We start from the raw sequence: 22,309 nt of genomic DNA on the forward strand, positions 1-22,309 counted from the left end.
AGTTCCCAACAGGGGTAGGATTAAATAAGCTCTGCTTCTTCCTACTCCTTTTCGAACATGTTGAAAAGAGAAACTGGAAATTGTAATGTATCATGTTGTGTGCATGCATGTTCGAAATAAACTGGATTTCTCCAAGCAGAAAATGTATTTCCAGTCATATTAGTTTACAACCAATAACACTTTGCAAAAGAGCTTTCCTCATCAGGCTTTATTGTCATAACATGTCATTACAATTATTCACTGGAAATGCAATTTAATGATACAAACTCAAAAATGGCTCAAAAGAAATGTATCCAGGGCACAAGCTGTGGTGCAGATTTGTTTATGTTATGAAATTATCAAATCACAAGGAATGCAGTGTACAGATGGACTACCGCAGTGGTCCTCAACTTGTGAAAATGTAAACATGGAGAAACCTGAGAATAACTATTTTTTGCAGGTTTAGTGTCAGGAAGTTACAGCTGTGTAACATTTCATTGGTCTGTTATTCTTATTTAAGTATGGAAATTAATGTATGTACTGCCTGCAATAGTTATTATTGGACCAAATTACTGTTATTTTAAAGCAGCCCATTTGTTATATATTTTTAACTGTTTTTAATCATACAGCCCTGTACTTTAGTTCCTTCCTGTTGTGTTTGTATACACGGATATGGAACAGACAAGGGTTGAAAAGAGATGAGGCGAGCGCGGCTAAGGATTATGGTCCATTTAAAAAAAATAAAAAAAACAGTTGTACTGTCGAGGTGACTTTTGCTGTTTTATGGACAATTTCTTCGCTTTCTGCAGCACTCACTTTTACTTTCTCTTCTCACTCCATGCAGAGAATCAACCACGAGACAACAAGATGGTGCAACCAGACATGATAGTTGATACTGTAACGTGATTGGCTGTTAGCGTGTCCCTCCCATATACATATACAGTATATTAACAGGCACATAGGTAGCATACAAAAATAACTTTTCAAAATAAATAAAATAAATACATTGTATTCCGTAGAATTAGACAAAATAAAACATGTGGAAATCACGGAAGAAGTTAACATTTTCAAAACTTTTAAGAACCTTTGTCATCTCCCTCCAAAATATACTGGTGAAACTCAAAAAAATTGAATAATGTGTTGAGATTTACAAGGTGAAACTATTATATGAGAGGGTCATACCATGCAATTTAAGACGTCAAGCCTTCTTTTGATATCATTGTGATGATTATGGCTTACAGTTTATGAAAACCTTGAATTGAAAATCTCAGAAAATGTGGGGTTTTCAAAAACTGTAAGATATGATGATCAAAAAAATAGGTAATAAAAGCTAGCCATATCTCACTTTGCATATAATTAGTTAATATCACATATTATTAGTTTCACATTTGAAGTTGAATTGCTGACATGAACAGACTTTTACATGTATTCAAATGTTATGAGCTTCATCTGTTTAATGGAAATGACTGAATAAAAATGTGGTTGCAGGAAGACATACAACTTTTCTCTGAACACAATTGAACATTCACCTCTTGAAGATTAGGAGCACTGTGACCACAAACTTAGTCACTGCTTGTCTGTCCTGCGTGCACCCTCGTACTTACTGCCCGCCTTGGAGCCAATCACAATCTGTCTCTCGTCTTGCTCCTCTAAATGAGAAGAAATTGACTTCAATTTAACAAATAGCATCGCTAACATGATAGGAGGTAAGTAAGCCTGGGCCAATAACAAATTTTGCCTGACAATATATTGACCTACATATTACTGCCGATAAACAATAATATTGCCAATATTTTAATGGGACCAAATTAACCATTGATCGATTGATAATGCATTATAATAATGCATGTAATACTTTCAAATGCAATAAACGCACATTTCAGGTGTATTTCAACATTGTAACTGGATTGTAAACTTATAAATTTCCAAGTTAAATAAAAAAAATAAAATAATAATAACATATACTTTGTCTGTTAGCAAAATGTTGCACTTGAATAAAGATCACAACCAAAATCAATAAAATATGTTAAGGAGGGGGCCCTCAAACATACACTACCAAAAGTAATAAGATAGGTTAAGGCGGGAGTGCGATGGGTGGGTCAAATATACACAACCAAAACAATAAATAATATGCCTAAATAAACTATTGACAAACAAAGTTGCGCTTCAATACTGAACATGTAGGCAGAGGTAGGGTTGTACATTGATTAACTGACAATCAAGTTAGGACCTTTTTAAATAAAAGTGCAGGGTAACCATATAAATACTACAGTATAAACGGATGCAAAAAATCCTAAGTCTGGCCAGTTTCGAAAGAGGAACACCGACATGACATATGTCTGTCAAACATTTGCAGCACTTTTAGAAATGTTAGTTTTGTAACAGTATTAAATGGCAGCATGTCTTTGGCGATGTATTTAACCACACTTTTTGTGAGCGCACACTATTTGCACGGATTTGTTTACACTGACCTGGCTTGTTCACCAAACGCAAAGTGAGTGTGCACTGTCAAGTGATTGTGTTTCAAGTGGGCGTGCAGGTTTGTTGCAGATGTGGGACCAAGTCATTGTTTTGCAAGTCACAAGTAAGTCTCAAGTCTTTGCCCTCAAGTCCGAGTCAAGTCCCGAGTCAAGACAGGCAAGCCCCGAGTCAAGTCCAAAGTCAAGACTGGAAAGTCTCAAGTCAAGTCCTAAGTCCTGCATTTTGAGTTTCGAGTCCTTTCAAGTCCTTTTAACCACAGACTAATATATTAACACAGATTGTCTATGCTTTTCAAACGCTGTATTTATTTATTAAAACAAGTGCATTTTAAATTGCAGGAAAGAAAATTGTGCTGACATTGCACTTTATAATAGCACTATTAACCAGTCATTTTAAACATTAACTCATTCCTTTACAGAACAAACACATTGAAAAATAAAGTGCAAATGTACTTATTTGTACAAAAGTGTTAACATTGAAAAAACATGACATATACGTGAACATAACAAAAAAGTTGTACTTTTTATATGTCAGGGCCCTATGCTGCATTGCATTTGCAAAAGACCAAATTAGCCAAGAGTCTGTCAGTCATTTGTGCACGATGGGGGCGTAGTATGATGCCACCATGGCTGAAAACTCGCTCCACTGGAGCACTGGAGGCAGGCACTGCCAAGACTCTCATGGCCACTCGGAACAGTGAAGGAAGAGTCTTCATGTTCAATGCCCAGAACAAAAGGGGGGAGAGAGTTGTTTTGGGTTGGTGCACTACTTGTAAGTGTATCTTGTGTTTTTTATGTTAATTTAATTAAAAAAATAAAAAAATAAAAAAATGATTTCTTGTGCGGCCCGATACCAATCGATCCACGGACCAGTACCGGGCCGCGGCCCGGTGGTTGGGGACCACTGAGGTAAACAACCAACAGTATGTCAGAAAGCTAGCTAAAACGGTACACATATTCATAATATAGTATACATTTTAACTGACCTTTATTTTACTATTTTTGTCTTTTTTTAGGTGGCTAAAATACGCGGTGCTGCTGACCGCCGTCTAACGTTACGTGTGATATATTGACTAACGTAACCCTGCTTAAAAAAAATCACTGAACAAAAAGTATGAATAAGGTAGTGAACTGCAACAGATTCCCGTGTTTGCAATAACGTTATAACGTTAGCAGTGAGTTTACAGCCTCACTGATTTAACTACACAGCAAATAAAAGTCACGTTACTTAGCCAATAAACGTTATCTTACATTCAACTTACCGTTCTTTGTGCAACTTCAAATGCCGGACGAAGTTGGAAGTTGTTGCCTCTCCATCAGTAATTTTCGAACCGCATGTGTTGCATACTGCAAACCGTTTTGTGTTGACCACCTCGTAATTTTTATACCCAAACAAAATTATTTTAGGTATCATGTTTTGTTCACTGGCGTGTGGTTTGGACATGTCTTCTTCGTTGGTTGTCCTGCAATTTGATTGGATGAATGCTGTGTGATGAAAACAAAGTAGATCTAATTTGATTGGCTGTTGTACTGAGACCACACCAGCTGACACACGCAACGCTGATAGACAAGTACACAATGAAAAATACGGAGCGCTCCCGAATAACTTTTTCATCTTTGGGTTTTGGGGAAAGTAGCAAGTCATGTCAAGTCATGTCAATTCAAAAGGCTCAAGTCCAAGTGAAGTCACAAGTCATTGATGTTAAAGTCTAAGTCGAGTTGCAAGTCTTTTTACATTTTGTCAAGTCGAGTCTAAAGTCATCAAATTCATGACTCGAGTCTGACTCGAGTCCAAGTCATGTGACTCGAGTCCACACCTCTGGTTTGTTGTATTCAAGCACATTTGGCAAACTGGCTCCTTGGTGTTCATAGGCTCTCTTTGTTCCAAAGGTCTAAACTGAAATATTCCCACACTGGTGTGGTGGTTTTGGGTTTTGTGATCATTGTGTCCATGTTAGCTGCTACATGCTAACTACTTGCACTGTGTGATGCTAGCAGACCAGCAGCCCTGCCTCGCTGCACAAAGAGTCAAAGACACTTAATGAGGACAAGAGAATTCACCCCCTTCTTTTCATTCCGCTTTGGTACAAATATGTGTACCTGCTGAGAGCGACAAAAAGTGTGAATGCTCTTGAAGCATGCACATGGCGATTTATCGACGCTGGAAAACTTACCGACTTCAATTTTCATTTATCACCGGTTAATTGACTTATCAAATATCGGCCCAGTCCTAGAGGTGAGTTAGTACCTGTTCTATTTACAGCAGATGACGTGCTAGTGTTACTGCTGCTAGGATGAGATTGTCGTGTTTTTTAACGCGACATTAATTTATAGTTATTGCATGCTGTGTGTTTAAATGTTTCGTATGTCCTCCTTTTGATGAAATAGCAGCCTTGCAATATTTAAAAGTAGTGCTGTTGTACTCTTTCCTTTTAAAATGTAGCCTAACTTTGAACATTTGTTCTGCCTGGCCGCCATTTTGCTGTCTGACGTCACTATGCATATTGCAGAATAACATCATTTCCATCCACTGGCATTTTTAAGGGAATTGTTTCAGAAAAAGGCAAGCAATTCCAAAGAATTGATACATTGGGAACCGGTTATGAACAAGAACCGGTTTTCGATTCCCGATCAATTGGCAGGGAAAAGCCTTTTACAAGCCTGGGCATCTGAAGGTGGTTGAACCAAGCAACAACGGCTCTACACGATTCCTGACTTTCTGCCTTAACACCAGTGAATGCCCTCTCACCTTCGTCAGCGTATATGCCCCATTGTTGGCTGCCACACCAGCGGCAAGGAATGAATGACTACTACGAGAACTTTACAACCACTGTCAGGAACATCCCCAGTGCAGAACAAGTAGTTTTATTGGGAGATTTCAATTGCAGAGTTGGTGCTAGATTGGCATAGAAAAAATGACTGGATCTGGTTCTGACAAAGTGTACCGCCCTTACGACTGTGTTACTGATCGGTTACTATAAGGGTGCAGACTGTGACACAGGCCATTCACTGGTGATGAAAGGCTCAGAGCGAGAGTGCTAACTATGCAGAACCTGTGACTCAGTTTGCCACCAACTATGAAAAGGAACTTGATGATGTGCAGCATGAGACGTCTGCTCAGTGCTGCGAAACAGCCTTGGCCACTTTAAGGAAACAAATATCAAGACATGCAACTAGAGATGTCCGATAATGGCTTTTTTGCCGATATCCGATATCCCGATATTGTCCAACTCTTAATTACCGTATTTTCCGCACTATAAGGCGCACCGGATTATTAGCCGCACCTTCTATGAATTACATATTTCATAATTTTGTCCACCAATAAGCCGCCCCGGACTATAAGCCGCGCCTACGCTGCGCTAAAGTGAATGTCAAAAAAAACGCTGCGCTAAAGTGAATGTCAAAAAAACAGTCAGATAGTTCAGTCAAACTTTAATAATATATTGAAAACCAGCGTTCTAACAACTCTGTCCCAAAATGTACGCAAATGTGCAATCACAAACATAGTAAAATTCAAAATGGTGTAGAGCAATAAATAGCAACATAATGTTGCTCGAACGTTAATGTCACAACACACAAAATAAACATAGCGCTCACCTTCTGAAGTTATTCTTCATTCGTAAATCCTTCGAATTCTTCGTCTTCGGTGTCCGAATTGAAAAGTTGCGCAAGCGTGGGATCCAAAAATGGCCGGCTCCGCCTCGTCGAAGTCATCGGATTCAGTGTCGCTGTTGTTGTGCAGCAGTTCTGTGAATCCTGCCTTCCGGAAAGCTCGGACCACAGTTGTGACCGAAACTATCTGCCCAGGCATTTACGATCCACTGGCAGATGTTGGCGTATGTCGACCGGCGCTATCTGCCCGTCTTAGTGAAGGTGTGTTCGCCTTCGGAGCTGTGTGAAAAAAGCCACCCGGCCTCTTCGCGTAAACTTCCCTTAACCACTCGCTCATCTTTTCTTCATCCATCCATCCCTTCGAGTTAGCTTTTATGATGACGCCGGCTGGAAAGGTCTCTTTTGGATGGGTGGAAGTTAGCATGGCAAGCTAGAACCACAGTGAAGGATGACTCCTCATTCCCTGTGGTGCGAATATTCACCGTACGTGCTCCCGTTCCACAGTGCAGTTCACAGGAATATCAGTTGCTGTGAAATACGGTAGTAATCCGTGTGCGGATGGAGAGATTGCGTCTTTTTATGATCCGGATCCTTGTCGCGTAGTAGGAGCCATTTTGTGGTCTTTACAGATGTAAACAGGAAATGAAACGTACGGTGATATCCGCGCGTTTTTTCTTCTTCTTCCGGGGGCGGGTGAAGCGCTTCCTGTTCTATGGGGGCGGGTGCTTTCCTTGGCGGTTGCTTGCGTAGAAGAAGAAGCGCTTCCTGTTCTACCGGGAAAAAAGATGGCGGCTGTTTACCGAAGTTGCGAGATCGAAACTTTATGAAAATTAATCGTAATAAAGCGCACCGGGTTATAAGGCGCACTGTTAGCTTTTGAGAAAATTTGTGGTTTTTAGGTGCGCCTTATAGTGCGGAAAATACGGTACCGATTCCGATATCAACCGATACCGATATATACAGTCGTGGAATTAACACATTATTATGCCTAATTGTGTTGTGATGCCCCACTGGATGCATTAAACAATGTAACAAGGTTTTCCAAAATAAATCAACTCATGTTATGGAAAAAAATGCCAACATGGCACTGCCATATTTATTATTGAAGTCACAAAGTGCATTATTTTTTTTAACATGCCTCAAAACAGCAGCTTGGAATTTGGGACATGCTCTTCCTGAGAGAGCATGAGGAGGTTGAGGTGGGCGAAGTTGGGAGGGCGGGGTTGTGGTGGGAGGTGGGTGGGGTATTTATTATATTGTAGCGTCCCGGAAGAGTTGGTGCTGCAAAGGGGTTCTGGGTATTTGTTCTGTTGGGTTTATGTTGTGTTACGGTGCGGATGTTCTCCCAAAATGTGTTTGTCATTCTTGTTTGGTGTGGGTTCACAGTGTGTCGCATATTTGTAACAGTGTTAAAGTTGTTTATATGGCCACCCTCAGTGTGATCTGTATGGCTGTTGACCAAGTATGGTTTGCATTCACTTGTGTGTGTGAAAAGCCGTAGATATTATGTGACTGGGCCTGCACACAAGGGCAGTGCCTTTAAGGTTTATTGGCGCTCTGTACTTCTCCCTACGTCCGTATACACAGCAGCGTTTTAAAAAGTCATACATTTTACTTTTTGAAACCGATACCGATAATTTTGAAACCGATACCGATAATTTCCGATATTATATTTTAAAGCATTTATCGGCCGATATTATCGGACATCTCTACATACAACTAATTTGAAGTCAAAGCAACTAAGTTGACTCCTCAATGAACAGATTCCAGCACACCACTAAAAGCTATGCAGAAGTAAAACACACAATCAGAGTAGATCCTGGGTCTCTTTAATCAAAGGTTGCTTTTTTACTTGTCATTTTTGGACAGGTTTAAACAAACTTTAGTCAGTTTTCTCTGCTAGTATAGGGATCTTTGAGTCAAGTCATTACTCCAGATTTCCACTCGATGGGAAACGGCCGCGAAACGGCACCTGCACGGCGGTGGACCCTTTCCGTTTTTATTCAGGACAAAAGTTTCAACTGCCTGTGTAACATCACCGACATGTAGTTCACGTTCCACATTCCAGCGCTAAATATACGCGGAGCTTCTATCTTTGCCGGACGCCACAACAAATCCGTTTAGGTTGGCTAAAATGGACAAACACAAAATAAATTATCCGGCTTACTTTCAAAATAAAATACTCCATTTTCAAGGCTGATCGCGTTTCACACTTTGAAACGTCCTAATGGACGGCGACAGACATGAAGTCAACTGGTTCAAGGTTTTCAGATGTAATTTCACCTCATTGACACAAACGGTTGATGACATGCTGATTCTGAAGGTCCAAAATTAAAGAATAATATACAGGCATACCCTGGGCAGATATATGTGATATGGAGACCGGGAAAGCAGGGGAGTGGCTGCTGTGACACGCTCGCCAGGGATGATGTTACTGTTGTATTGTTGCTTGCTACAAAAAATGAAGTTGTTTATCAAGGCAAAACTTTCATCGGTGTTGCCATTTAACACCTGTTATTATTGGCAGGAAGGAGTTTATTTGTTTCTGCCTCTCTGGAAGGACAGAATAAACAGTTTTTGGTTTGCTTTACTACAACTTCTCTTATCACATGATTATGCGGGGATTTGCGAAATCTCGTAAAAGTCTGCGCTATTTCACTGCACTACGGAGCCACAGCAGAACAGCAGAAGGGATTCCTGGACTGTGAATGGCGGTGCTGTTCTGTGGCGGGTTTGTTTAGCAGCCATTACGCATACGGGGTTACATTTAGCAGTGAAGTCGCCAGAAATGCCGTCTCCTTACAGCACATCCTGGAAAACAATGTTGAAATGTTAGCTGGTACAACAATTCTACCACTAGAAAAAGTACTACGACTACCTGACTTTTGGATGACAATATGCGGTTCTCCAAAACGACAGAGGGGTGGAGTGGCCATGCAGCAACCTGAGGGTTCCTGGTTCGATCCCCAGCTTTAACCACCCTAGTCACGTCCGTTGTGTCCTTGAGCGAGACACTTCACCCTTGCTCCTGATGGGTCGTGGTTAGCGTCTTGCATGGCAGCTCCCGCCATCAGTGTGTGAATGTGTGTGCGTGCGTGTGGGAATGGGTGAATGTGGAAATATTGTCAAAGCGCTTTGAGTACCTTGAAGGTAGAAAAGCGCTATACAAGTATAACCCATTTACCATTTACCATTTAATTGAGGCACAACTTTATGGAAACAGTATGCTTAACTGTTAATAACCTGGTGCGCTGACAACAATACAAGTGTGACCACCAACCGAATAGCACTCAAGTGCACACTATGTATTTTTAAATTTTTGGTTAGGGATGTCCGATAATGGCTTTTTGCTGATATCCGACATTCCGATATTGCCTAACTCTTTAATTACCGATACCGATATCAACCCATATATACAGTCGTGGAATTAACACATTATTATGCCTAATTTGGACAACCAGGTATGGTGAAGATAAGGTACTTTAAAAAAATAAAAAAATAAAAAAATAAGATAAATAAATTTAAAAAATGAATAAAAAAGAAAGTAAAACAATATAAAAACAGTTACATAGAAACTAGTAATTAATGAAAATTAGTAAGATTAACTATTAAAGGTTAGTACTATTAGTGGACCAGCAGCACGCACAATCATGTGTGCTTACGGACTGTATCCCTGCAGACTGTATTGATATATATTGACATACAGTATAATGTAGGAACCAGAATATTAATAACAGAAAGAAACAACCTTTTTGTGTGAATGAGTGTAAATGGGGGAGGGAGGTTTTTTGGGTTGGTGCACTAATTGTAAGTGTATCTTGTGTTTTTTATGTTGATTTAATAAAAAAATAAAACAAAATAAAATTTAAAAAAACGATACCGATAATAAAAAGACCGATACCGATAATGTCCGATATGACATTTTAACGCATATATCGGCCGATAATATCGGCCTGCCGATATTATCGGACATCTCTATTTTTGGTCTTTATCAATGTGCTGTACTACAAGCGTGAACGCCGTAAGTAAGCTGAAATTAGTGTGGGACATTGAAGTCTTGCAAGATATTGAAACAACACTCACATGTTTGTGTGACTTTAGTGACTTTTGGTTGTTGCCCACATTTAGTTAGGGGTGTTCGTATTTGGAGGTTACACTGTTGTGTTTCGAGTGTTTAGGTTGTTTCCCGTTCTGTTTTCCTGCCCCTCCCTCTCCTGCTCTCTTGATGACCTACTATCTCCTGTTTCTTGTCTCGCTGACTTTATCCCAAATGCAAATATTTCCCAGGGCATGACAAGGCGGAATGACAAAGGCAGTCAAATAAAGGCCACACTTCTCGTCTCCTCCCCCTCACATGAGCACATGTGCTTCTCCTCCTCCCCCTCTCGCCTGCCTTCCCCTTGCTTGACTCGAACAGGTGCCTCAACCACTGGGCCGAGGTGGGGCCATTTTCTTTATTTTCTGGCGTGTGTGTGAATATGTGTGGATATTACGGCATGCGCTACTCAGCCATATACCCTTCCATTCCCCGACTTCCTCACCCCTGTCCTGGCTGCCACATATGGGCATTGTCATTACGTGCAGCAAATGTCACAATTGACGGAGAAGTCGTTCTCTTGTGGGATTCAATACCCGCTCGCGTCTACAGCTGCTGCTCAGGGATGAGGGTTATCTCTGCGTTATCCCGCCGTTTGAGCCTGCGGAGTCAACCAATCCTCCCTCCCCCATCTGATCTTTTCTTCTCTCCCTCCCTGTGCTTGGGTTTCTCTCTCTCTCTCTCTCTCTCTCATTCTCTCTCTTTCTCTGTCAGTCCTTTTCGACTTCAAGTCCTCCTTCTGAGTGGCAGCGTCCCTGTGGCTTGGCGGTGGCTGCTGCCTTCCTCTGTCACACTCTAGCTGCTACCTCTGCCTCCCTCCATATCCTCTCTCTCTCTCTCTCTCTCTCTCTCTCTCTCTCTCTCTCTCTCTCTCTCTCTCTCTCTCTCTCTCTCTCTCTCTCTCTCGCTCTCTTCATCTCTTCCCCGTACTCGCTGTCCTTCAATCTTTCGCTTCCTTGTTTCCGTCGATCTTGGGGAAATGATTGCTGGAGCCAATTTTTTCCCATGTGCTGCCAGCACAAAGAAACGGATTACATCTTGATTTGCATCTTCTGTGTACGCAGGCAAGTGGCCTCACCGTCCGCCATCCGTATGCTGAAGACTGTGATGTATGCATGGCAGAGTGTATGTGTTTGTGGTGGATGCTGTGTATATAGGCTAAGGGAATCAGAGTCGGTGGGGGTAGGGGTGGGAATCATGTGAGGAAAAGAGGGGGCCAGGCACCCTCGCAGCAGGCACGTTCAACCCAGGGGGACAGATGGCCACTAGCCCTGGTGCTTTTTTTCTCTTTGGTTTTCAAATTCACCCTGCAGGCTTTGTGCGAGGCCCGCGAGTATACAGAGCTTCCTTTCAGGAAGCGAGAGATGGCTGCTCTCCTTACCTCAAAGAGGAGGGGGGTATCTGTGTGTGCAAAAACGGACATGGTGTAGGATAGGAGAGGCAGGAGAAGATGGGGGCTTTGCCATCAAGGCATGTTTTTGAGAGGTCCGTGATATGAGGGGAGACGAGGAGCTAGCTGAGGGGTATGGAGTGTAAAAGGGGGTCATCCGATTCAAATGCATGGAGGTCAGGTCCAGATGCTGCCCAAACAAAAGGGGCTTCTCTGGGGGAACGGCAGGGGGAAACGTGGGACTCGCCATTGTGTGTGTCGCTGCATTGCAGTGTGCTGCCGGGGAGCCTCATGCTAATGATGGCCATTCATTCTTGTAACGGATGAGTGGGCCTCAGCTTCTGTTGCCTGGTTTTTACACATGCACGCGTCATATTTTCCTCATCTTACCAAAAGTATGGGATTCGCAAATAGGGACGCACAACAGTAGTTTCAGATCACCTGAGGAAGCGTGGAAAAATCTGTTTTTAAACGGGGATGACGTGTAGTGACAGGTGCTGACTGTGTGTTTACATGGACTGTGTGGGAGATGAGTGGATTAATTCCTAATTTGACCACATTTACATTTTAATGCACTCAATGAAAACAAACATTTTCTTATCAAGCACATGGCTTACATGCCAAATTTTAGCATTTTGAACAGAGTGTTCTCTGACCTGGGCTTTGCATTGATCAGTTTGTTAGGTACACTTGCACAATCCATGAGTTTCAACACAAGAGTGAAAACAAAACAGGTCTAAATTTACTGATATGATATTGCTCAGTGTTGTTGACAGTTAGAATATTATTTAATTGTTAGAGTGTTATATATACACTTGAGTTAACTTAAATTCACCCTTTTGTTTTGGACTTAATTTGGCGTCAAACCGTCTGATTAAGAGCACAAATATGCAGCTGCCTCTTTGACCTTCAGGCCTGCTCGACTACTTCTGTTGTTTTGGAGACCTTGATGCGTGTGTTGGTGCGTCTAATCCAGGGGTCGGGAACCTTTTTGGCTGAGAGAGCCATGAAAGCCAAAGATTTAAAAATGTATTTCCGTGAGAGCCATATTATATTTTTTAACACTGAATACAACTAAATGCATGCATTTTTAAGTAATACCAACATTTTTAGAGTACAATAAGTCTCTTATTCTTTTTAATAACATTGTTATTCTGAAGCTAACCAATAATAAATAAAATACTTCTTACCAATAATGCGACTTCTTGAACAGGTGCGGTAGAAAATGGATGAATGGACTTAAAATCCATGAGAATGTTTTATATTTTGAACATTATTTTTAACACTGTGATTACCAGCGGAATTATTCATTACTTATCATTTTAAGCAATGTCAGCTAAGATTTATCTGAGAGCCAGATGCAGTCATCAAAAGAGCCACATCTGGCTCTAGAGCCATAGGTTTCCTACCCCTGGTCTAATCCCTTGTAAAAAAAAGTGTAATCCCAATTAACTTCAAGGTGTCTCAGGAATGGTTCAAATGTTGTATATAGATAGATATCAGATACTGACAATTTGAATTTATAATTATTTTTCTATTAGCTACACATTCTTTTGACAAATATTCCTATCACCAACGGATGGAATACTCAAGGATCTCCCTCTTTATCACTTCTTTCTTTTTCTTTGCACTTGCCTCGACCCTCGTGAACCCTCGTTGACCATGGACTCATTGATCCATTGGACCTATTGGCTCCATTGCTAAAAAGGAAGTGAATAATTGTTCTTCGGGGCTCACTTTTGCAGAAGCTTGCTTTTGGAGGCCCCACTCGTGGTGCTTACATACTTAATTGACTTTTAACTAAAGTATGTCATGCTAATGTGTTGATATGATTTTCATCTAATGTAGCTAAATATGGTAGCTCCAATACTAGAAAAACGCTACGACATAGTCAAAACTCCAGTAACAGCAATAAACAAATTAACTACCGTATTTTTTGGAGTATAAGTCGCACAGGCCGAAAATGCATAATAAAGAAGGAAAAAAACATATATAAGTCGCACTGGAGTATAAGTCGCATTTTTTGGGGACATTTATTTGATAAAACCCAACACCAAGAATAGACATTTGAAAGGCAATTTAAAATAAATAAAGAATAGTGAACAACAGGCTGAATAAGTGTACGTTATATGACGCATAAATAACCAACTGAGAACGTGCCTGGTATGTTAACGTAACATATTATGGTAAGAGTCATTCAAATAACTATAACATATAGAACATGCTATACGTTTACCAAAAAATCTGTCACTCCTAATCCCTAAATCCCATGAAATCTTATACGTCTAGTCTCTTACGTGAATGAGCTAAATAATATTATTTGATATTTTACGGTAATGTGTTAATAATTTCACACATAAGTCGCTCCTGAGTATAAGTCGCACCCCCGGCCAAACTATGAAAAAAACTGCGATTTATAGTCCGGTATATATTCTACCTTTCTGACAATGTCAGTCAAAACTGCCCTTTATTGTCTTTGCATATGTGTATTTTAAAACTTTTGGATTGGATTGTGCAGATGCACCTGATACAGTGGCCATATGTCAGTTACATTACACAGATTATTGCAGCACCGATTTGTATTTCTATACTGGGAATTGGCTTTTGTATGGCATTTACATGTCCCGTGTAGTCAAAACATCACTTTGTGTTGAGACAGTGTGATGATGCTAACACTATTTTCTGTGTTAAGGGATGACATAGGGAACAATGATTCTCTTTTATAAACCTTTTGCCTCTTGCAAGACAAATATGTGTGTGAGAGTCATGCGATTATTTCGATCATATGTGCAGGCTTGGTGACCTTACTATAACTCAAGTGTGTCTGTGCTAATTAGAGGTTTAGGGTCAAATAGGTGGCATATTTTGGGGCCTTCAAATTTAGGGAGCACCTGACCTAGCAACAACGGGAAGCATCCATCCATCCATCCATTTTCTACCGCTTGTCCCTTTTGGGGTCGCTGGAGCCTATCTCAGCTGCATTCGGGCGGTAGGCGGGGTATACCCTGGACAAGTCGCCACCTCATCGCAGGGCCAACACAGATAGACAGACAACATTCACACTCACATTCACACACTAGGGCCAATTTATTGTTGCCAATCAACCTATCCCCAGGTGCATGTCTTTGGAGGTGGGAGGAAGCCGGAGTACCCGGAGGGAACCCACCCAGTCACGGGGAGTACATGCAAACTTCACACAGAAAGATCCCGAGCCCGGGATTGAACTCAGGACTACCTTCATATTGTGAGGCAGATGCACTAACCCCTCTTCCACCGAGCTGCCCCGGACTGGAAGCAGAATTGTAAAAAAAAAAAATCCCTACTTTTTAACCAATATTTATGGACCAGCCTTATCATGACCACTTGCACAATCTCACAAGATCCAATACAGGAGCCCTATCAAAAGTATTAGCTTCATAGATAAAAAAGAAAAAAAAGCTTAGTTTTATCAAAGTGCAGTTATCAATTACGTTTTTTCGATCATTTCAATTTAAAAAGGTAATATTAACTATACGGAATTTTACTGTGGTTATCATTATTACCAGTCCTTTTTACATCCCTAGTTAGAGCCGGCTCAGCCTGGAACTGGACGTTATGTCACGCGCAACTCAGGTATCATAACATGGCACCGTTGGATTTACGTGAATCAGTGCCCACTGAGACTAGCGGGGTTTGGTCGGTGCCAAAAAAATACCGGATTCGGTGTTCATCCCTAGTGATCCTAAACAGAACAGGGTCCATACAGGAAATTCAAACACAAATGCATGCACTGTATTTTTAAGACTTTCCCTAATTATTTTGCTTTAATCTGCAAAGTGGAGTGGACTGTATATATCGGAGGCTAATATCGTGACATCACATGGACAAAGTTAAGACCTTCTGGAGGAAAGTTCTGTGGTCAGATGAAACAAAATTGGAGCTCTTTGGCCACAATACCCAGCAATATGTTTGGAGGAGAAAAGGTGAGGCCTTAAATCCCAGGAACACCATACCTACTGTCAAACATGGTGGTGGTAGCATTATGCTCTGGGCCTGTTTTGCTGCCAATGGAACTGGTGCTTTACAGAGAGTAAATGGGACAATTAAAAAGAAGGATTACTTCCAAATTCTTCAGGACAACCTAAAATCATCAGCCCGGGGGTTGGGTCTTAGGCGCAGTTGGGTGTTCCAACAGGACAATGATCCCAAACACAGTTCAAAAGTGGTAAAGGAATGGCTAAATCAGACTCGAATTAAGGTTTTAGAATGGCCTTCCCAAAGTCCTGACTTAAACCCCATCGAGAACAAGTGGACAATGCTGAAGAAACAAGTCCATGTCAGTAAACCAACACATTTAGCTGAACTGCACCAATTTTGTCAAGAGGAGTTGTCAAAAATTCAACTAGAAGCTTGCCAGAAGCTTGTGGATGGCTACCAAAACAGTGAAACTTGCCAAGGGACAAGTAAGCAAATATTAACATTGCTGTATGTATACTTTTGACCCAGCAGATTTGGTCACATTTTCAGTAGACACATAATAAATTCATAAAAGAACCAAACTTCATGAATGTTTTTTGTTACAATCAAGTATGTGCTCCAATCACTCTATCACAAAAAATAAGAGTTGTAGAAATTATTGGAAACTCAAGACAGCCATGACATTATGTTCTTTACAAGTGTATGTAAGCTCTTGACCACGACTGTACGTATATTGATGCAGTTTTACATTTCTTTTCGTTTCACTAAATAAGCGGTTATCACTTGCAACTTAAAAAAAATAATAATTTGGAATAAGAAACAGTTAAATTAATTCCCAGATTTATTAAATTCATGAAAAGGTGTCCAAAACTGGAACATAAGTGCCCGATAGTAAAGGAGCTGGTCGGATCTCTCAGTGAGGTTGCTCGCTGCAGTCAGCCAAATTGTAGAACTGCTTGCATTACTTTATTTAAAATAAATTAATCGTTTATCGATTATTGACGTTTACTTATCGATTCTATAATCGTCCATGTCCGGATTGCAATGCATCTAAAAATCCGTGATTTCTCCCACCTCGAGTTAGGACACTGACAAAATTGACCTACAGCTTTCTCTTGTAGTTGTTTGTCGGCAATAGTTAATAATTCATCTAGTGTTTCTCAAATAGTACGTGAGGTGTCAGGGGGTGGCGAAAATCTAGAAAATAACTACTCAAGTAGGATATTTTGATTTTTTCCCCACACAGAAGATGTTGTTTAAAGATTCTTCCACACCCCATCCATCCAACCATCCATCCATCTTCTTCCGCCTATCTGAAGTCGAGTCGCAGGGGCAGCAGCTTAAGCAAAAAAGCCCAGACTTTCAATCAATGTTTATTTATATAGCCCTAAATCACAAGTGTCTCAAAGGGCTGCACAAGCCACAACGACATCCTCGGTACAGAGCCCACATAAGGGCAAGGAAAAACTCACCCCAGTGGGACGTCGATGTGAATGACTATGAGAAACCTTGGAGAGGACCGCATATGTGGGTACCCCCCCTCTAGGGGAGACCGAATGCAATGCATGTCGAGTGGGTCTGACATAATATTGTGAGAGTCCAGTCCATAGTGGATCCAACATAACAGTAAGAGTCCAGTCCATAGTGGGGCCAGCAGGAAACCATCCGAAGCGGAGACTTCCCTCTTCCCAGCCACTTCGTCCAGCTCCTCTTGGCAGATCCCAAGGCGTTCCCAGGCCATCTTGGAGACATAGTTCCCACGACGTGTCCTGGATCTTCCTCGTGGCCTCCTCCCTTTTGGACGTGCCCTAAACACCCCAGAGGGAGGCAATCTGGGGGCATCCTGACCAGATGCCCAAACCACCTCATCTGGCTCCTCTCGATGTCGAGAAGCAGCGGCTTCTCCCCCTATCTCTAAGGGAGAGCACCGCCACCCGACTGAGGAAACTAATTTCAGCTGCTTGTGCCCTGATCTTGTCCCTTTGGTCATAATCCAAATCTCATGACAATAAGTAAGGATAGAAAGGTAGATTGGCACCCTACCTTTTTCCGAGCGGGAACCATGGACTCAGACTTTGGGTTGCTGAATCTCATCTAATTCGCTTCACACTCGGCTGGAAACCGATCCTAATATAGCTGAAAATCCTGGCCGGAGGAAGCCAGCAGAACCACATCACAACAACTGCAAAAAGCAGAGACCTAATCCTGCAGCTACCAAACCGGATCCCTCAACGCCCTGACTGTGCCTAGAATTCTGTTCATAAAAGTTATGAACAGGACCGGTGACAAAGGGCAGCACCCCATGGATGCTTAATTTAAGAATTGCAATTTGAATAATGCTTGTTTTCAGAATAAAATACTTATTTCTAGCTTAAAAGTTTAGATATAGAAATCTCACTTTAGAATGTCTCATTAAGTAAAATGAACTTGCAGCATGGACACATTTAATTCGTTTTTAGTATTTTTAGCACTTTCAATTTGAACAGCTTCGCTAGATCTTGTATGTGTGTCGTCATGGTGATCAAATGTGTGTATACACGCTACAACAGCGTCTTCTTCCTGGCTGGATGTGAATAATAATTTGTAGATGCAACACTGTTTTATTTGTTGTTATAACCACTTTGATGATATTTGTGATTTTAAAGAGTTCTGCTTAGTACAAATGTTTGTGAAGCCATGATGCCTTAGTGGGGTTTGCATTGACAACTGTTTGGGACTCTTGTGTGTGTGCGCAAGTCGGAGAGTGACAGCCGAGTTTGACGATAATTGTCAAAAAAAATCTAATAAATTAATTAAAAAAAACAATGACAATAATAGATGATAATATTATGTTATTATGTATGTGTTCAATAAAGTGATTTTTGATCACCTCCTTGTCCTTTTTACAGCGTCTGATAGACACTATTTCTATTAATTAGTCACATAGTTCAATGATCGCCGTACAGTCAAAATCGTTGTAGGCATTGAATGTCCCAAGATGATTAAACATGATCAATGTGCGGTCGATTTGCGATTTAAGCCGTGGTCGCACCCTTCTTCTCTTCTACTTACGCAGAGACACAGCAGGTTAACAATGTGGTTTTGATTATTGATAGTTAATTCAGAGTAGCATTATGTACCTTTGTAGCCTACTCATCTCGGTAGATGTTTCCGGGTGTCTCCAATTGAAGCGATCAGAATAGATATGATAGCTTTCTGGAATAATCTTTTACCATATTATTATGTGTGGTGTACACTGCATCCAAACTTCAAGTGCAATATAATGTTTCATCTTCCCGGGTTGCTGGTCCAATTGCAGCCTCAGAAGCACGTAAGAACAAAAGTACTCAAGACACTGAAGGCCATATTTGATAGGAACACCCTCATTTAAAGGAATCTTTTTCTACAAAACCAACTTTTCTTACCTTGGTACCTGTTGTTGTGTATTTAGGACAGCCCTAAGTCCTAAAAATTTGAAATCAAACCATGGAGGCACGGTGGATATATTTATAAAACAATCTTGCCTTCCTTCATACTTCCTCCAAACGAGCCATTTAGAGTTTGAAAGGCTCGTGACGAATTTGTCGCTGGTTACGTCAGCAGATATCTCCATATATGGTAGAGGTTTCTGGAAGAGCTTTGCACGAGTCCGCCATTGTAGTACAAGGTTGTAATCAATATGTTACTTCTTTTTCTCTATCCTCTTGTTGTAGGCCAGACTGGCTTGTACATGCGCATTCATGCTAAAATCCTCAGTTATAGCGTATAGTAGCTTGTTGTTCTAACTTATATCTGTCAGTTGAATCGATATGGAAGCGCTAAAAAGCACATCATGGCTGATGGTGTGGAGACACAGTCAAAGTGAAGGCACATAAATATGGCCGCGCACAACACGACACACCCTGAAGAGACGGTCAGAACATGGTTTGAAAATGATCTGCAAAGAATAATCTATCAAAAAAAACCATAATTACTTATGTGAACCACAAGGGAGTGTTTTAAATATAAAAGCAATTTATAATCAGTGCTGCCAACTTGGCGACTTTGTCGCTAAATCTGGCGACTTTTCAAATCCTTTTAGCGACTTTTTTTGTGAACTTCTAGTGTGTGTGTGACAATCATTGGTACTTTAACTTTAACTTAACTTAATCTACGAGCGACAAATCCGGAAACTTTTTCCTGTGTTATTGGCGGCTTTTCTTGTGTACATATACATTAATAACTATGATCAAGTTCTCAATAGTAATTCAATTCAGGGGGGTTGCAAAACAATTCTGTCCCCCAGAGGGTTCATGACACAATATATTTGAGAATCACTGACTTCATCCAACTTTTTAAAATAGGATAGAATAGACTTTTATTAATCCCACAATGGGGAAATGATGTTGTTGCAGTGCAGGTTTTTACACATAGGCATACTTGCCAACCTTGAGACCTCAGAATTAGGGAGATATTCAAAAGGCCCGCTGGGGGGTCAATTCAAGTATTTCTTGAATATATATACATATATATATATAAAATAAATACTTGAATTTCAGTGAATTACAGCTATATATATATATATATATATATATATATATATATATATATATATATATATATATATATGTATATGTATGTGTGGGGAAAAAAAAATCACAAGACTATTTCATCTCTACAGGCCTGTTTCATGAGAGGGGGTTCCCTCAATCATCAGGAGATTTTAATGGGAGCATTCACATACCATGGTTTATATAGGGCACAGAGTGGGTGGGTACAGGCTGGTGTAGGGGCGTGGTGATTGGCTCATGTGTTACCTAGGAGGTGTTTCCGTCTGTGGCGGCATGCTGTTACAATTTCGCTGCGCTTGTTGAGGGATGACAGGTCTGGACGGTAAATAATAAACAGTTTCTCTATCAAGCGTAGGTTGCATCTTTTATTACCACTATTGTAAGGTGTGCTGGATGCAAGAATTTGCCATGTTATTGAATATTCAACATTATTGTCTTTGAGGTCCCAAATGTGTTTGCTGAGTTCTGTGGTATTCCGCAGGTTTTGGTTTCTGAAAGAAGCCTTGTGATTGTTCCATCTGGAAAAGTATTCAACAAGAACAACATTAAATTGAGCTACAGCTGTATGAACAATATACGACAAATCATCTCAAACCACAACAAAACAATTGCAAATGAGCCGTCGGCCCCGGACAGAGCGACTCCAAAACCAACAAAGGCTGTAACTGTCGATCCAAAACCAACAAAGGCTGTAACTGTCGAAAGAAACCTGATTGCCCTCTCAACGGGGGGTGCTTACAAATATCAGTTGTCTACCAATCTAAGGTAATACGCAAGGACATTAACACATCCGACACATATGTAGGATTAACCGAGGGAGAATTCAAAACCAGATGGAACAATCACAAGGCTTCTTTCAGAAACCAAAACCTGCGGAATACCACAGAACTCAGCAAACACATTTGGGACCTCAAAGACAATAATGTTGAATATTCAATAACATGGCAAATTTTTGCATCCAGCACACCTTACAATAGTGGTAATAAAAGATGCAACCTATGCTTGAAAGAGAAACTGTTTATTATTTACCGTCCAGACCTGTCATCCCTCAACAAGCGCAGCGAAATTGTAACAGCATGCCGCCACAGACGGAAACACCTCCTAGGTAACACATGAGCCAATCACCACGCCCCTACGCCAGCCTGTACCCACCCACTCTGTGCCCTATATAAACCATGGTATGTGAATGCTCCCATTAAAATCTCCTGATGATTGAGGGAACCCCCTCTCATGAAACAGGCCTGTAGAGATGAAATAGTCTTGTGATTTTTTTTTCCCACACATACATATATTGCGCTCTACTACGGTATCGAGCACTATTTTTTGGATAACCTTATTAAGACATATATATATATGTATATATATATATAAGAAGGATAGGGATGATGTTCGTTAAGAAATTATCATTGTCGATGCCATTAGTGAATCCTCTTATCGAACCGGTTCCTTATCGAATCCAGATAGGTTGTTGTGTGTGCATTGAGTTCCAAAAGCCATAGATGTTATGTGACTGGGCCAGCACGCTGTTTATATGGAGGAAAAGCAGACGTGACTGAGGACAGCATGCGGCCGTTAAAGGGTGAAGGTTTCAGGTGAGAGAGGGCGCTAAAGGCACGCCCCCAATATTGTTGTCCGGGTGGAAATCGGGAGAAATTTGTGAGAATGGTTGCCCCGGGAGATTTTCGGGAGGGGCACTGAAATTCGAGACTCTCCCGGGAAAATCGGGAGGGTTGGCAAGTATGCACATAGGACAGAAGTAAAACATAATGAAAACAATTGTAATTTAATAAATACTGCATATTACGCACTAATATGTGTTGGTAAATAAAAGATAAAATAAAACAAAAAACACTAACATCTGTATTGCATATCAATAAAAAACATAATAGTAATCGCATACGTGCGTTGTAAAGTCTGGCTGTGGGTGGAAAGGACCTGCGGTAGCGCTCCTTCTTGCACTGTCTAATGCTGAAGGAACTACTCAGGGCCTCCACAGTGCCGTGCATGGAATGAGAGGGATTGGACATTATGGATGTTAACTCGGTCAGCTTTCTTCTGATGACAAACGACAGCATAGAAGACGGCAGAAACCACCACAGTGTCATGTCATAAAAGGTGCGCAGCAGTGACCCGCACACCCCGAAGTGCCCCTAGCCTCCTCAAGAGGTGTTGGCGAATTTTACCCTTCTTGTATACAGCATTTAAATTGTGAGTCCAGTCCAGTTTATTGTTGAGGTAAAAACTCAGCCATGTAAATAAGTACACT

The 22,309-nt window shown here is 40.9% G+C and overlaps 1 protein-coding gene across 14 annotated transcripts in view; it reads left to right on the forward strand.

Moving 5' to 3' along the window:
- The window catches only part of LOC133620249 (membrane-associated guanylate kinase, WW and PDZ domain-containing protein 1-like), a 204,773-nt gene that overhangs the window by 67,959 nt on the left and 114,505 nt on the right, over positions 1–22,309 (forward strand). For 2 of the 14 annotated variants that reach the window (XM_072913467.1, XM_061981656.2), the window contains exon 1: positions 10,665–11,231. The exons of the other annotated variants lie outside the window; for them this stretch is intronic. The gene's annotated coding sequence lies outside the window, so the exon portion shown is untranslated. Of the gene's footprint in view, positions 1–10,664; positions 11,232–22,309 lie in introns of those variants that run through there. 14 annotated transcript variants of the gene reach the window in all.

This window comes from Nerophis lumbriciformis, linkage group LG01 (assembly GCF_033978685.3).
Source record: "Nerophis lumbriciformis linkage group LG01, RoL_Nlum_v2.1, whole genome shotgun sequence".
Classification (NCBI taxonomy): Eukaryota; Metazoa; Chordata; class Actinopteri; order Syngnathiformes; family Syngnathidae; genus Nerophis; species Nerophis lumbriciformis.